This window comes from Panicum virgatum, chromosome 5N (assembly GCF_016808335.1).
Source record: "Panicum virgatum strain AP13 chromosome 5N, P.virgatum_v5, whole genome shotgun sequence".
In the NCBI taxonomy this organism is placed as follows: Eukaryota; Viridiplantae; Streptophyta; class Magnoliopsida; order Poales; family Poaceae; genus Panicum; species Panicum virgatum.
The window spans coordinates 40,794,129-40,808,245 of NC_053149.1; the positions used below are offsets into that span (position 1 = coordinate 40,794,129).

The window sequence follows — 14,117 nt, forward strand, 5'->3', positions numbered from 1 at the left end:
GCTCGACATCCACCGCCGCCGGCCACCATTGGCGCCGCCGCTCGTCGGCGCACGAGGAGCCGCCTCTCCTCTCTTATACTGCCCAAATCGAGCAACCCACTAGCCTTGCCTCGTCTCAGTGAAGATCCCATGCCCGACCTCCTCCGCCATACCTCGCCGGAGCGCCGCCACCACGGCATAGCTCGTCGCCGGCCGCCTGCTCCCATGGACAGCCTGCCACAGTACATCTCAGTCCCACCCAAGCCCCTCTACAGGTTCGCGCTGGCCCCCTCGCCATTTTCCCCAACCTTCCCCTTGCTCCCCTGGCCTCGGCTCGCCAGAAATTGGTCGGAACAGAGCCCCCACGGCCGGCCATGGTCTGAGGACCTAATTGCTTTAAACCAAAACCTTCCAAGGACCTTTCTGTAATAGTTCTAGTTCATTTTCTTGTGAACTTTGAAAAAACCTAGAAAATAGTAGAAAAATCAGAAAAATGTCAAATTAATTTTGTTGTGTTCCTCTTAACTAGTTCTATGACTTGAGCTACTCAAGTTTTTGTGAAACTTTATTTTGTGAGCTCTAGTTTAATTGTTAGAAAATGAGTGTTTTATTTATATCTCTTTAAACATAGCCCTGTTATACTTGATTTTTGGAACCTATCATCCTTTTACCATATATAGCTTTGTGTAAAATTTGTGACCCAAACACTTGACTTTTGCTTATTATTTTATGTGCTTTGTTTATTTCTAGTCTATACACTTGTTTGTTTTGTTAAAGCATGATTTTATTAATTTCTTAGGGTCATCTTTTTATCATGAGATCTACATATCATAAATAGTTTATTGTTTACGATAATTTTTGGTATAATTTTTTACATTGTTTAATTTGAGTTTTAATTTTATGTCTGAATTTTAAGGTTAATTCATGCTAGTGTTGTTTTCATAAACTCTATGTTTGGGCTTGACTCTTGGACTTTGAATTGATGTTTGTTTTAAAACCCTAGTTGTTGAATTTTCTTTTGAATTCAAATTATAGATTTGAATTCAACCCACCCCATGTTTCTAGAACTACACTTACTCTCTTTTCAAACCATGTTTCTTAGTGTGGCTAGTTTTGTTATTTTATGGAGTTCCTTGTGTTTACTTTTACTCCATAAATGACTGCCCAGTAAAGTAAAACTTTTAAGCTTGGTCTTAAATGTTAATTTATTGGATAATGACTTTTTAGTGAAGGAAAGCTATACTTAAGCACTTTACTAATTTCAACTACTGCATTGCATATAGAATATTATCGCTAGCCGACGGAACGTATGAACTTACCCAGGAACCAGACGGGAATATTCTGAAGTTCAGGCCAACGTTATTGAATTAACTGAAGCTCCAAACTCTAATTCGGAAGAACCAAAGTCCACTGACTCTATAGACATCACTACAGGCAAGCCCCGGTGCATAATCCTATTATTTTAAATTTTCCAAATATTATTACTATTTACTTGTGCATTTAAGATATTGGAGTTGAATGAAAAATCTAGATGCATAATTCTAGGTACCTATTGATTGACCACTAGAAACAGAGTCCGACTAGATGCTATGCTAATAGGACCGGTAAAAGTCGAGTGATTGCCTATCACTCGCGAGCTTTATAGAAGTTGATTGTTTACTTTATGCAATCACTATAAGAACCATGGATGGATTGGGATACAAGTTTCATGGTGGAAATCCGTCTGTGTTGATAAAATCTGCTAAGGCCGCAGTGTGTAGTAGCGGTGGTTAAGCATTTGAAAGTACTAGCCACATGCCGTAAATATGGTATGCGGCAAGCCTAGTAACTGATCGGCCCGGCAAATGGACATACCCCCCACTCTCTTTTAGAGATAGGAAGTTAAATATATTGAAAATCAAGTTATGTTGCAACAATCACGGGTGCAGAGAAGAGCGGTTCTCTGTAGTCGGGGAGAGTGGCGCTGATCCATGAACCGGAATGAGAAGTAAATGGTTGCTTGGGAGTGACTCGACAGTGCTCCAAGCGTGTGTGCTAGGTTTATCCTTGCAAGGTTGGAATTCGATTCGGAATCATCCGCTTCTCACGATGATTGAGACTGCTTAATCCCTTTGCTGCATAGAGTAAGAAGTGGAACCATGATGATATTAATTTGGTTGAATGCAAATAATTTCTCTATCATGCTTGTATAGATAGGTGCAAACCTAGAATGATAACTAAAACTAGAATCTGAAAGCTAAAACTTGACATTAAGGACCTACCCTTTATGGCTTTTCAGCAAAAGAAAACCCCAGAGCTTTCACAAGCCTTGCATGTCTAGTTAAAAGGGATACTATATACCCTTCTTCGGGTTAGCCTTACTGAGTATTAGTATACTCAGTCTTGCTTGTGACTTGTTTTCAGGTAATCTTTGGGATACTTGGTGAGATTGACGTCATGTACGGGCTTCATCATGATGTCATATATCGTCGCTAGTTGTCGTTTTCTGCTTTTAATTTCAGAGGTATCCTGTTTAAATCCTCAAACTTAGTTTGTAATAACCTTTACTATTAAAGTTATATTATGGTTATCGTAATCTCTGAACATGTTGTTTCGATCCGAAATACAGTGGTTTTATCGGGATTTTACCCGACAGACTGTCAAATTATTTTGTTTTAAGTGTGTATTAACCATTTTATCAATATTAGTGATGGTTAACGCATTTAATCCGTATTAATTTTGGCGGTTCTGCCACAAAACCCCGGCCAGGGGCCATATTGCAAGGATTTTAATCTTTCTACGGTCCTGCATGCAAAACCTAAGGGCCTATTTGCAAGACTTGTTTTCCTTTTTGTTTTCAAAAGAAGTGAACTTGTAAAATAGCTATAAAATCGTAGGAAAATGGGGAAAATACAAACTCAAATCTTCTGAGTTCCTAACAACTAGATCTACAACTTTTGTTACATGTACATCTTTAGATTTTCAATACATTTTGTTCTATTTAGAATGCAAGTTTAATTAGCCCTTATTTGTATCTCAAATTCCTATATATTGGCCTATTGATTTGTTTGGTCCACCAATTCTGTTGGGTTAATCAGTAGGTTTTCTCTTGGAAAAATAGAGTAAGGTGACCTTTGTAGCCGGAAAAAGAACTAAAAATTCACCTTGTTCCCATGGAGTTCTTGTATGTCTTCCTAATTCTGCAAACTTTGTCTATCTAGCATTGGACACATTTTTGACTTGGTGATTTCATTTTGCACATGTTTTGACTTGGAGATTTCATTTTGCACACGTATTATTTGGATTTAGTTTGTCGATGGACCTATTGAGGTTCATGGTCCTCACATTTTGTGCTCTACAGGATAAATTTCGATGAAGTTCTTAGGTTACTTGACCTAGTTTTGACTTTTGAGTTAATTCAAACTACCTATATTTGAATTTGAATTTAAACACCTTGGCGCATGTTTTTGTGAAAACAAATGGTACTTATCTACAGCTTGAACAACCAGGTGATGATGTTTGCCCGTAATTCTGAGTACATGTCCTAGTCGGTGATGACGTTTTTATGATAATTTGAGCATATATTCTGAATATATGTCCATGCTTGTGATAGTTTTTTCAGTAAACTGAGTACATGGTCTTGCCTATGATGTTTTGTGCTAATCTGAGTATATGTCCATTCCTGATATGTCTTGCGGCTAATCTTTTCATATATACATGGTAGCGATGTTATTTCAGTTGTCCATGCCTGTGATTTTTTTTGTTGCCTACGATATTGCCTAATCTATCCATATATACATTGCATTGATGTTTTTTGAGCTGTCCATGCCTATGAAATTTCCCTAATCTGTACATGTGGCCATCACATTGTGCAATGATGATTTTTTTTCTATGATGCTACACTTAAACTGAGGCTTGAGATATGTGCAATGATGATTTTTTTTCTATGATGCTACACTTAAACTGAGGCTTCAGACATGTGCAATGATGGTTTTTTTCTAGGATGCTACACTTAAATTGAGGCTTGAGACATGTACAATGATTTATGTGTCCTTTTTTATTGAAACTACTCTCTACCCTATTCTTGGCTACTCCTCACTTAAACTGAGGCTTGAGATCTGTTGGAGCATTTGCATACTCATAGCTTCCAATGATATAACTCTCTGTTCTTCATAGCTTACAATGGCGGCCGAGCCTACTGAAGAATGGCGCGAGCTGAGTTTAGTTGCAAGTGATGATGAAGGCTCGTCATCAGACGAGAGCACCCCGTACAAGGAGGAGGTGGTAACACCGCCTCCGCAGAAGAAACATCATACAGAGGAAGAAGAAGAAGATCTGACCAATACTTTGGTGGCAGATCCTTCAACACGAAGTTCTCGCACCCCAACATGGGAACAAGGAGATGATGAGGACCGCGTTAGCATATAATGATGAGCCTGTTACTTAAGTATGAAACTAATGCGAGTTCTTGTCCTCGACGGGTGCCGGTGGTGCCTATTTGTTTGGAGTACCCCCGAAGAGGTGGGAGAACCGGAGGGGTATGGATCCAGTCCCACCCGAGCACATCAGCCAAAATGGCCAGTGGCAATAGTTGAGGCAAGAAGAGGGGCCAACACGGGAGGCACAAGGTTCACAGCAAGGTGCATGCTATACACAAGATAGGGTCACATGGAGAGCCCTTGGGGCCAGAAACTATCATCGGCGTCTTCAGCAACCAGTGCCCATGTATAGTCAGGGAGCATGTGCTGATCACATATCCAGATTGGACGAGGAAAGTCCTAGATAACCTAAAGGGTGCCAATTGGGGAGAGATGAAGAGGCGGTTCAAGTACCCAGAGCACCAATTTGATGAAGATCTGTGCAAGCGCCGTGCTTTGTTTATTGTAGGCAAAGTGCTTCACAACTTGAGGTCACACCTCAATAGGGACTATGTGCAGGAAGGTAAAGACACCCTACAAAGACTACAACTTCATCAAGTGTCACGTTTGGGAAGAGTTTGTTGAAAAGATGAGTACAGAAGAATCAAAGTCCAAGGGCCAGCAGTTCTCCGAGCTCACAAAGAGGAACGAGCTCCCCCACCACCTGGGCATGACAGGGTACGCCGCTAAGAGGAAGAAGTGGTGGCGGGAGGAAAGGGAGGCAGCTGCGGCTGAGCAGCCAAATCTGTTCAAAGGCATCGACGAGAGGGGACGTGACTTCTTTAATGCCCGTCGGCTAAAGAAGCAAAAGGAGGGCAGGACAAAGTACAACGTGCCAAAGACCGAGGAGGCAGAGAAGGCTTTAATCGTGATCAATGCGTCCAAGGAACGCGGAGGTGTTTCAACCAAGCAGGGAGCACGACGTGCTGACCGAGGTGCTGGGAAAACCCCAAGCACTGCGGCCGTGTTCGGGGCGTATCCTCGAGGCAGAGCTGGAAGAATGTGGACTGAAAGCAATCCGACACCACCACTCACCACACGAGGTATAGATACAAGGAAGGCCTCATCCAGAAATGCAGATATGAGGCAGTGAAAGACATGATCATGGGGACAATACAAGAGGCATTCATGAGCACCGACCCGAAGATGGTGCAGCTGAGGACGCAGATGTTCCTCCAGGCTGGCATGCTGCCACAGCAAGGTCAAGCCACCGTACAAGGGCAGATGTCGTCGGGTATCTCACAACCCCAGAGGTACCCAGCCGATGAGATCACGGGGGCAACACTTGGCATGCTCCAGGTGCCCTGGTGCAGGATGGGTAGGAAGAAGACTGTGGGGCAGGGAGAGGTATAGCCGCCCGACCCTAAAGCTAGGAACCATAGGCAGCCTATCCCGCCCGAATATGCCGTGATGGGTATGTGGCGTGGACTATCAATGACTTTGAGAACGATGAACTTTACATTCCCACTGAAGATGAATGCAGGACCATTGGTAGTACTCTCAGCTCTCGCGTGCTGTGGAACAAGGCAGATATTGCCTTCGAAATGGGGAAGCCGGCGTCAAAACCCTCGCAACCATCGTCATCTCCACCGGGTGGCCCAAGTGACGATGACGACGGCAACTGTGGCGATGACAATGGCGGTGATGGCCCAGCTAGCAGTCCTGGACGTAGCCCGTCTCCCAACATGAGCAACCCACAATGAGGTACAGTGGGTGCACCAGGCAATGAAACACGGCCTCGAAGTGGTCCAATGGCCACCGAGCAATGTCCTCCTGCGCCGAAGAAGCATACAGAAGAAGTTGACAACAAACAGGCCCATCTCACTACAGAGGAATGGGCCGCCTTCAACATAGCAGAAGACTTCAAGTACACACCGGCGTTCAAAAGGTACATATTCTAATGGCAACCAAACATAGTCAGAGATGATGCTAATAGACTTTTCCACTCCTTGTCTTAATTACAGGCTGCGAACAACGCTGTCAGTTTGGCCCCTTACTCCAGATTGTCCCGATAACTTCGACAATGACAAGTTCATGTTGCCCTTGGGCCAGCTCGTCCAGGAGCAGCCATGGGAGGTTCAGAGGTTCCATCTCTGGTATATGAATGCTTCGAAGTTAGGAATGAAGGATTTCGTTGTGAGGGCCTCCAGGGAGTACTTCCACTTGGAAGAGGACTGTTTTTTCACCGTTGACTTCCACGATATGCATAGGCTGTTGTGGCACAAAGACCTCTTTATCACACAAGTCACCCTTTTTGCCTTTGTTGACGGTCCTTAAATCATACAATTAATTGTCAACTCCTGCAACATTTCATAACATTTCATCACCAAACTTAGATATAGGGCTTATAGCTAACCAAATTTCACAAGTTTTGGTGAATTGTGGTCTGCAGGCACCCACAACTGTATTAAGGAAGAAACACAAGTGAAGACACGAAGAAATGCACAAATAATCCAGTCCTGTATTTCACTTACAAGAAAGGCCCACAAACCATAGGAAACGGGTGTGCCAAGGCACATGGACCCAAGGGATAAGACCAGAACCTACCTGTCAGACAGCCAGAGGAAGGAGGGCCTGGGGGAGTGCCATCTGGGATCGACCGACCCCTGGGGTCGCCTGAACCCAGACGGGCTCCCGTCCAAGTGCATTCTGGCGAGGAGTAACGCCTACTCAACCTCAAGCCCGGGGGCATATGCTTCCATATTAGTTTTGGCGGGAAACCAACCTCCTTGAGCTATAAAAGGGGCCTCCCTCACCCCCTCAAACCATTCACATTCAACACATTTTGGAAGAAGTAGAGTAGAGAGGCTCCACCATATCCTTATCTTACGGAGTGTATTAAGGAGAGTGTGCGGAGAAGAGCCGGACTTGTCGGCGTCTCTTCGGCTTTGTACCTCGACGGATACGAGGCACTTGAGTAAGTATCCAGGTTCATGTAATCGATGAGTTCTCAGTAAAGTTATTTTTTTGTCTTCATTCGTTTACGGGATCATCATCCGTTCTAGTAGCGGATATAGAAGAGGGCCCCTAATAAAGATGGAATAACCCTGCGCAACTCTTGAGTAGTAGTGGATGGCATAGATTTGGTGTCTGGGCCTTAGAATACCTTTGTTTGCTCCAAGTCCCACGGTGTAGAAGGATAGACGGCAGGTGGTCACAGCCCTATTCGTCCGCTACGAAGCTGCTTCGTGGTTAGTGAACTCAGGTTCAAAGAAAGGGTGGATTGCTGGTAAGCACTAATTCTCTGCATTTCCGTGATTCAAAAACAAGGGCGTATGTAGCCCATTGTAGATTCCAGCCGCCCCACGTTCGGGTTTGGTTAGTAGAGCTTGGTACCGGAATCGCTTGGCAGTCCAGGTGAGTGTCAGTGCCCGAAGTAAACGAGTGAGAACCTAAGTCTATCTTTCCTTGAACCTATCCTTTAGAATAGAACCACCCTACCCTAAGGCCTCCTTGCCTCTTATCTTTCATAGGGCAATCTAGTTAGAAGACACTTACATCCCCGTTCCCCGTGAAAATTACGATACCCTTAGTACTCCCGGGTGAAGTGCTACAACAATATTTCCGTATGCTAGCGGACTTATCTGTGAGAGTTAAGAAATATCAACAGCCTTATAAGTGATTACACCTTTGCATTGCTGAAGGTATGCTCATTACGATCAAACTAATAATGCCCTGACGATGACTTGTGCTTGCAGTATGCAATCATATATATGCAAGGAACTAGAGGAAGATATTATTATCTACCTATCTCCTATACATATTACCCAAAGGGCCATCATTGGGTATGATGTCGTGGACAAGCACCCTAGGCTGGTGAATTTGGACCCAATGTCCCGAGCGAAGTCCGGGTTAGAATGCAAGGCGAGCTCAAGTACAGAAAAGGACAATACATCTTACAAGCCATGAAGAAGATCCAGGGAAATGGGTGTATCCTTGCCGCGCACCAATTTGGGTAAATTAAAATGATACTTGCAATAGCTATTGGGTTCACCGCTTTTCATGTTTCAAGATTTGAGATCCATATTGTTTCAATTGTGTAGCTTGGGCATCATGGACCACTGGATTGTATTTATAATCTACCCTCCGGATAGAAAGGCTGTCATATTCGACTCCTTGCACTCAAAGTACATATCAAATTTGTTGTTGACAATAGTGGTTTGCATATAGCTTATAGGAAATATGCGGAAGACCCTGAATGCTATGATCGGAGATCCAACCATAAGAAGTAGATGTATGACATAAAATTGCGTATTAGGCGACAATTCCCGTTGCATATGAAGAATCGTATGTGCTACTACATCGTGTATGATATTTGTGTCCTAATGATTATGTGTTACATGCACCCAGTGCGCCAAGCAACCTGAAGGCTTAGTCTTGTGTGGATACTACGCTTGTGACTACCTCAGGGCTTGTGAAAGTTACATCCACAGCTGGAGGCAGCTCAAAAAATCTATAGGATGGTGGCGAAGGCAAAAGATGGACATGACAATCATGAATCAAACAGTAGCTAAAATTTGTAAGTTTGTCACCGACGAATGTTGTCATGTTGGGGGAAAGTTTTTTTATGCCGAGAGCGAGCTAGCAACGGAGGAGAAGTACATGAAGCTACGCAACTAGAGAACCGGCCTCGACATGAATGACTACAAGTTACCGGACATCTTGTGATTTTTGTGAACTTGTGATTTTCGTGAACTATGTGAATATATGAATGTAATATGAACTTTGTGTGTGACATGCGTGGACCGTGGATCGACACATGCATGGATGTAATATATATGTGTTTACCCTTCGTACGCGTGTTTTCTGATTTGTTTGTGTTTTCAAATTCAAAATCGAAATGAAATATTTTTTCTAATTTTGGAAAATCTTAACTGAGGCGGGCACATAACAGGAGACCGCCTCAGTTAATAAGAAATAGCGGAGGCGGGCGTTGTAAGGCAACCGCCTCGGTTAATATGGAATAACTGAGGCTGTTATCTTAAGGCGACCGCCTCGATTAAAGTATTAACCGAGGCGGTTGCTTGACCATCTCGGTAAATGCCACAATTAATCGTGGACTTACGTCCGAGGTGGTTGCCCTGCCCGCCTCGGTAAACCAATTTTGCCCGCCTCCGTTAAGTTTTATATAGTAGTGAATGCGAAGAGATATCGACATCGCCTCTAAGGAGACAGTGGCATCAAGAGATATCACCAATATCTAGCGTAATGTTGGTTGAGAATTTTCTCAAACAGTCTCCAGTAACACCTGGCGTCAACATAGACGTATAGCTAGGGTAGCGCAACAGCAAAGCCTCCGAGGAGGAAACTGATGCAACAAGCATCGTCTTTGCCAGTAGGTGTGGGGCCAGGCTTGGATTTTCTCCCTGCACTACTCGAGCCACATTCGCACAACTGCGCCCACCAGCAGCACCTACCAGCTGTCTGCCTCCGCGATCGAGCCTCCACCAGTGGGTCGTAGATGCCACCACCGCCTCCCATCCCACCGTATCCTCAGGCAAGGCTGGATCTGGCCTCTCTAGCCTACGATCTAGCGTCACCTCCCCAAGGCGGGGGCGATAGCAGGCTGCAGGCACACTGCCGCTCCTCGTGGACACTGAGCCGCCCAATGCAAGGAAGGGAGCAGCAGTTCGAAGAGAAGGGCTGCGTCCGGCCCGACCAAAGCATGAAGATGTGCGGCGACGTGGAGTGGAGTAGGGGCCTAGGTGCATGCCCGCGGCGGCAACGCTCCCCAGCACTGGATGCCTAATCCGATCGCCAGAGTCACAACCACGAGCTAGCCATCGGGTTTGGGGGCGAGAAGAGAAATGAGGAGGAGAGTGCCCGCCATCACCCTCCTTGGCGCCGCATGGTCTTCCGGCATTCGACTCCGGTGGCGAATCCACATGTCAATATTAGGGTGGTCCAATGCAAACAGAGTTTTTTTTAAGCAGCTATGAGACTGAAAATATATTAGATTTCTTTTTAAAAAAATACAGTGAATGAGTTTATTAGGCCGGATCTTAGGGTGGGCTGTGGCCCACCCGTCCCACTCTTACAAATTCTCAGCAACAAGTAAAATGCGTGCCCAATCCAATTTCTTGCGTGCTTTGACAATGACATCGCATATCCGGACTAGAGATGGCAGCGGATCGGGTTCGGTGCGGGTATCCGCGGGTTTCGGTTTTTCGGGTTTCGAGTTTGGTGTTGGTTTTTCGCCCACGGTTTTTAGGTTCGGGTTTGGGTTTGGTTTCGGGTTCGGTTTCGGGTTTTGGTTTCCACCCGTGGATATCCAATGGATATCCGAAATAAATTATTTGGAATTAAAACTCATGTTTTATAATATGTTAATGATAATTTGTTTACTTAGACTATTGAATTTATTGAAAGTTGAGTCATGAAAATATTTATTATTTGTTGCCTCTTGTTTATACATGTGAATATGTGTATATTTATCCGCGGGTTTTGGGTATCCATTCGGGTTTCGGGTATCCGCGGGTTTGGTTTTGGTGATGGATTTCCACCCGAATCGGTTTCGGGTTCGGGTTCGGGTTTCGATTTCAGGTGCACGGAGACTCCACCCGATCCGAACCCGACCCGTTGCCATTCTTAATCCGGACGTCCGGAACTCCCAGCGGAGAAAGCAACATCGAATACACTAACTGAGCCCTTGTTTAGATGCGTAAAAGGGAAGCTGTAAAGTATCGTAGCACTTTCGTTTGTATTTAGTAATTACACTACAAAAAATCTGTTGATCCATGACGATTGAATTTTGTCACAGATCACTAAAAAACCGTCATAAAACAGTATCTATGACGATCTCAAATAACGTCATGTATTGAGCGTCACAGATCACACCTCGTGACGTTCCTTAAAATTTCGTCATGGATTTCTTGATCCATGACATTTTGAAACCGTCATAGAATGTCCCCGGGCCCCCAAAGCCCAACCCAAACCCGTTTTCTATGACGAAAATAAACGTCACAAATAGTATAATTTTTGTCACAAATTCAATTGCCATGTCACACATTTATGACATGGAAGATGACGTGGCTGGTGACATGGTGATGACGTAGATGGCAATGATGACGTGGCCGATGACATGATTGCTGACATGGCCATTATGTGGGAAGTAGTGGTGACATGGCGAGTGACATGGCAAGTGACATCAATCTCACAACCCATGTTTGAATGGGCCCAATTCAGATGGGCCTGATTTCAGCCCAACATTTATTATTAGCTAATCAAATTCAGCTTATACATAGCCCATTTACCAAAACAAAAGTTCCAGCCCAAAAGTCACAATAAGCAATTACAGCCCAAATTATAACTTCATATCAATAATATTTGCATCCAGCATCATGACACCATAATAATGGATCACATGCCGTGTTTTCCATGAATCAGAACTAGCAATCTAACATTGAAGGACCAAAGACAACAAAATGGACCAGAAAAAAAAACAAAAGATAGATTTCACCAAGAGTATGAACCAGCGGCAGCAACTAAGCAAAGAATTCTTTTTCACCAGCTATCAGTTTTGATGTGTTGTGGCAGCACATTTGGCTACAATGATTTCTTTTCTGCGAGGCCTCTCTTCTATTCTAACTGCTAATTCTTTAACCCTTTAAATCACCTACAAAAATTAATGTCAATGCATAGTTAATTTTTGAGAATTGTAGGGAATCAAAATGCAAGAAACATAATCAAATAAAAATGCAGGATATATAAACTCAAAGAGACAAAGCTGATATATCAAATAGGCACAGCTGAGACATAGCTGTACATTTATCCACAATTTTGTTGGCGTAAAAAAGAATAACTAGAACTATAGTGCTATATTAGGAAAGGTTTGAATTGTGGCAAACAGCTAGCATCTAATTGAAAACAAAGGCAGAGTAGTCATAGAAAGCAATCTTAATGGTGATCTGACATAATACATATAAGAAATCAGTGCACCAGATGGTCATAGAAATCAATCTTATAGTGCTTTTTTTTCAATGGAGAACAACTGAGGTATAAAGCATAATTGACATGTGAAAATATTAAACATAGAAAAGTGGACAAGATACATCAGATGACTGAAATAGGCCCTGCAAATACATGAGAATGATAACCTTGTACACAAAATCTATATACGAATTACACTATGTCAATATAAATGCTACACTAGTAAATCTAGGCATCGTAAGACATGCGACTTTATAACACAAGCAAGAAAAGAACTTGGGGGTCATATTGCGTAAAGAACTTCCTACATTGAAAACCTACAAAGATACAGGCCGATAATAAATTGAGATCAATACTGAAATATCTTGCACAATCATGAAGGCTGAAGTAATGTTACTGGATTATCTTTTGCATATTGTTCCATAAAAGCTATGTTACTAGAATTGCACCGTAACGTGCACCTTGTAATTATTTTCAGTCTAACTAGGCATTTCAACAAACAAGTGGTGCACAGATGCATTTCTGCAAACAACTGACTCGTATATTTCAACCAACATCGATGAGCAAGTGCTGGAAATTCAAGACGTGGCTAAAACATAGCAAGCAGGGGGATGCTAGTTGTACCTAGAGGTCTGACTCAACGCCAACAAGGGAGCCATTCGGTGCATGGGCCTACTGTCACCGGCTGACCACTAATCCGGCTGAGATTAGAGATGCAGAAGAAAACACAAACCACCAGTCAAATCTGAGTAAATCAATGCAACAAACGCTGGATTAGCTTGCTTACATGCTGGAGGGCACAAGTAGCGAGAAGCACCAGCGAGAATGTCGCACGCGTTAGCCGGCTCCACGAACAGCCTTCAGATGCCGCAGAAGAATATATTGGCGTAGTCGGAGGGGACCACCATTGGTTGTCTGCGTGATCTTGACGGCATGGAGGACGGACTTGGCGCCGCTCGTGCTTGCGCTCGGGTGAGCCTGTAACCCAGAAGCAACAAAAAAAAGCAGCCCCCCATGTGGTCAACACCCAAGATCCATATCTAAAGCAGAAGGCGGTTAGGAGTGCGTGGAGTGGATGAGTAGGAGGGGTGGAGCGGGAGAGAGTGACGAGGTATGGGAGAGGGGGCAGCGAGCTCGACGATGGGAGACGGGGATTAGGGTGCCTCGTCGCTCGTGTTAGGGCCTAGGGGGTACGGCGACGGAGAGGAGGGCTGCTGCTCGGCGGAGCTCCACCTCGCCTAACCCGTGCCGAGCTCGCGCCGTGCTCGCCCGGTCAGTGGAGGTCGCCCCGTGCAGATCTGACGGGGGAAATGGACAGGAGGAGGGTTTCGGAGGGAGTGCAGACGCCGCCGCCGCGACAGGAACCGCAGGAGGAGGAAGAGGAGCTAGGGTACGGGGGAACTCGGGTCACTCGATTTTTATACTACATGAGTGCGATCCTAACCATCAAATTAGAAATGGACGGTCAGAAACAATTGGGCTGGGTGGGCTGAGCCAAAATTAGTTCATGTTTATCTCAGGTTAATGTTTTCTTTTTCAATTTAAAACACTCTTGTTCAGTAATTTGCAAAGCAAAATATCTTGAATAGCCACCGCACTTTTGAATTGTAATAGACAAAGTCTAAGTTGTCATTTAGAAATTTCAACAATTTTAGAACAGATTTAGTATTTCCTATCATTTAAATAAATTTATGCGTGCTTATCAAAAGTAATTCCATGTTGAACTATATGTACATCCAATAAGATTCAAAAAATGCACAAAAAATATATTTAGTCTCATATGTTGCATTCTAACCCATTTTTTGAAGATAG

At 43.9% G+C, this 14,117-nt stretch overlaps 1 long non-coding RNA gene across 1 annotated transcript; it reads right to left on the reverse strand.

Annotated features, from left to right (window-relative positions):
- Positions 1-11,571: 11,571 nt before the first annotated feature.
- On the reverse strand, positions 11,572-13,681 carry LOC120672149. The gene is made up of 3 exons (XR_005673970.1): positions 13,093-13,681; positions 12,930-13,006; positions 11,572-11,991 (listed from the first exon to the last, which is right to left on the reverse strand). It is a non-coding gene; the product is annotated as an uncharacterized LOC120672149 (long non-coding RNA).
- Between the last annotated feature and the right edge of the window lie 436 nt (positions 13,682-14,117).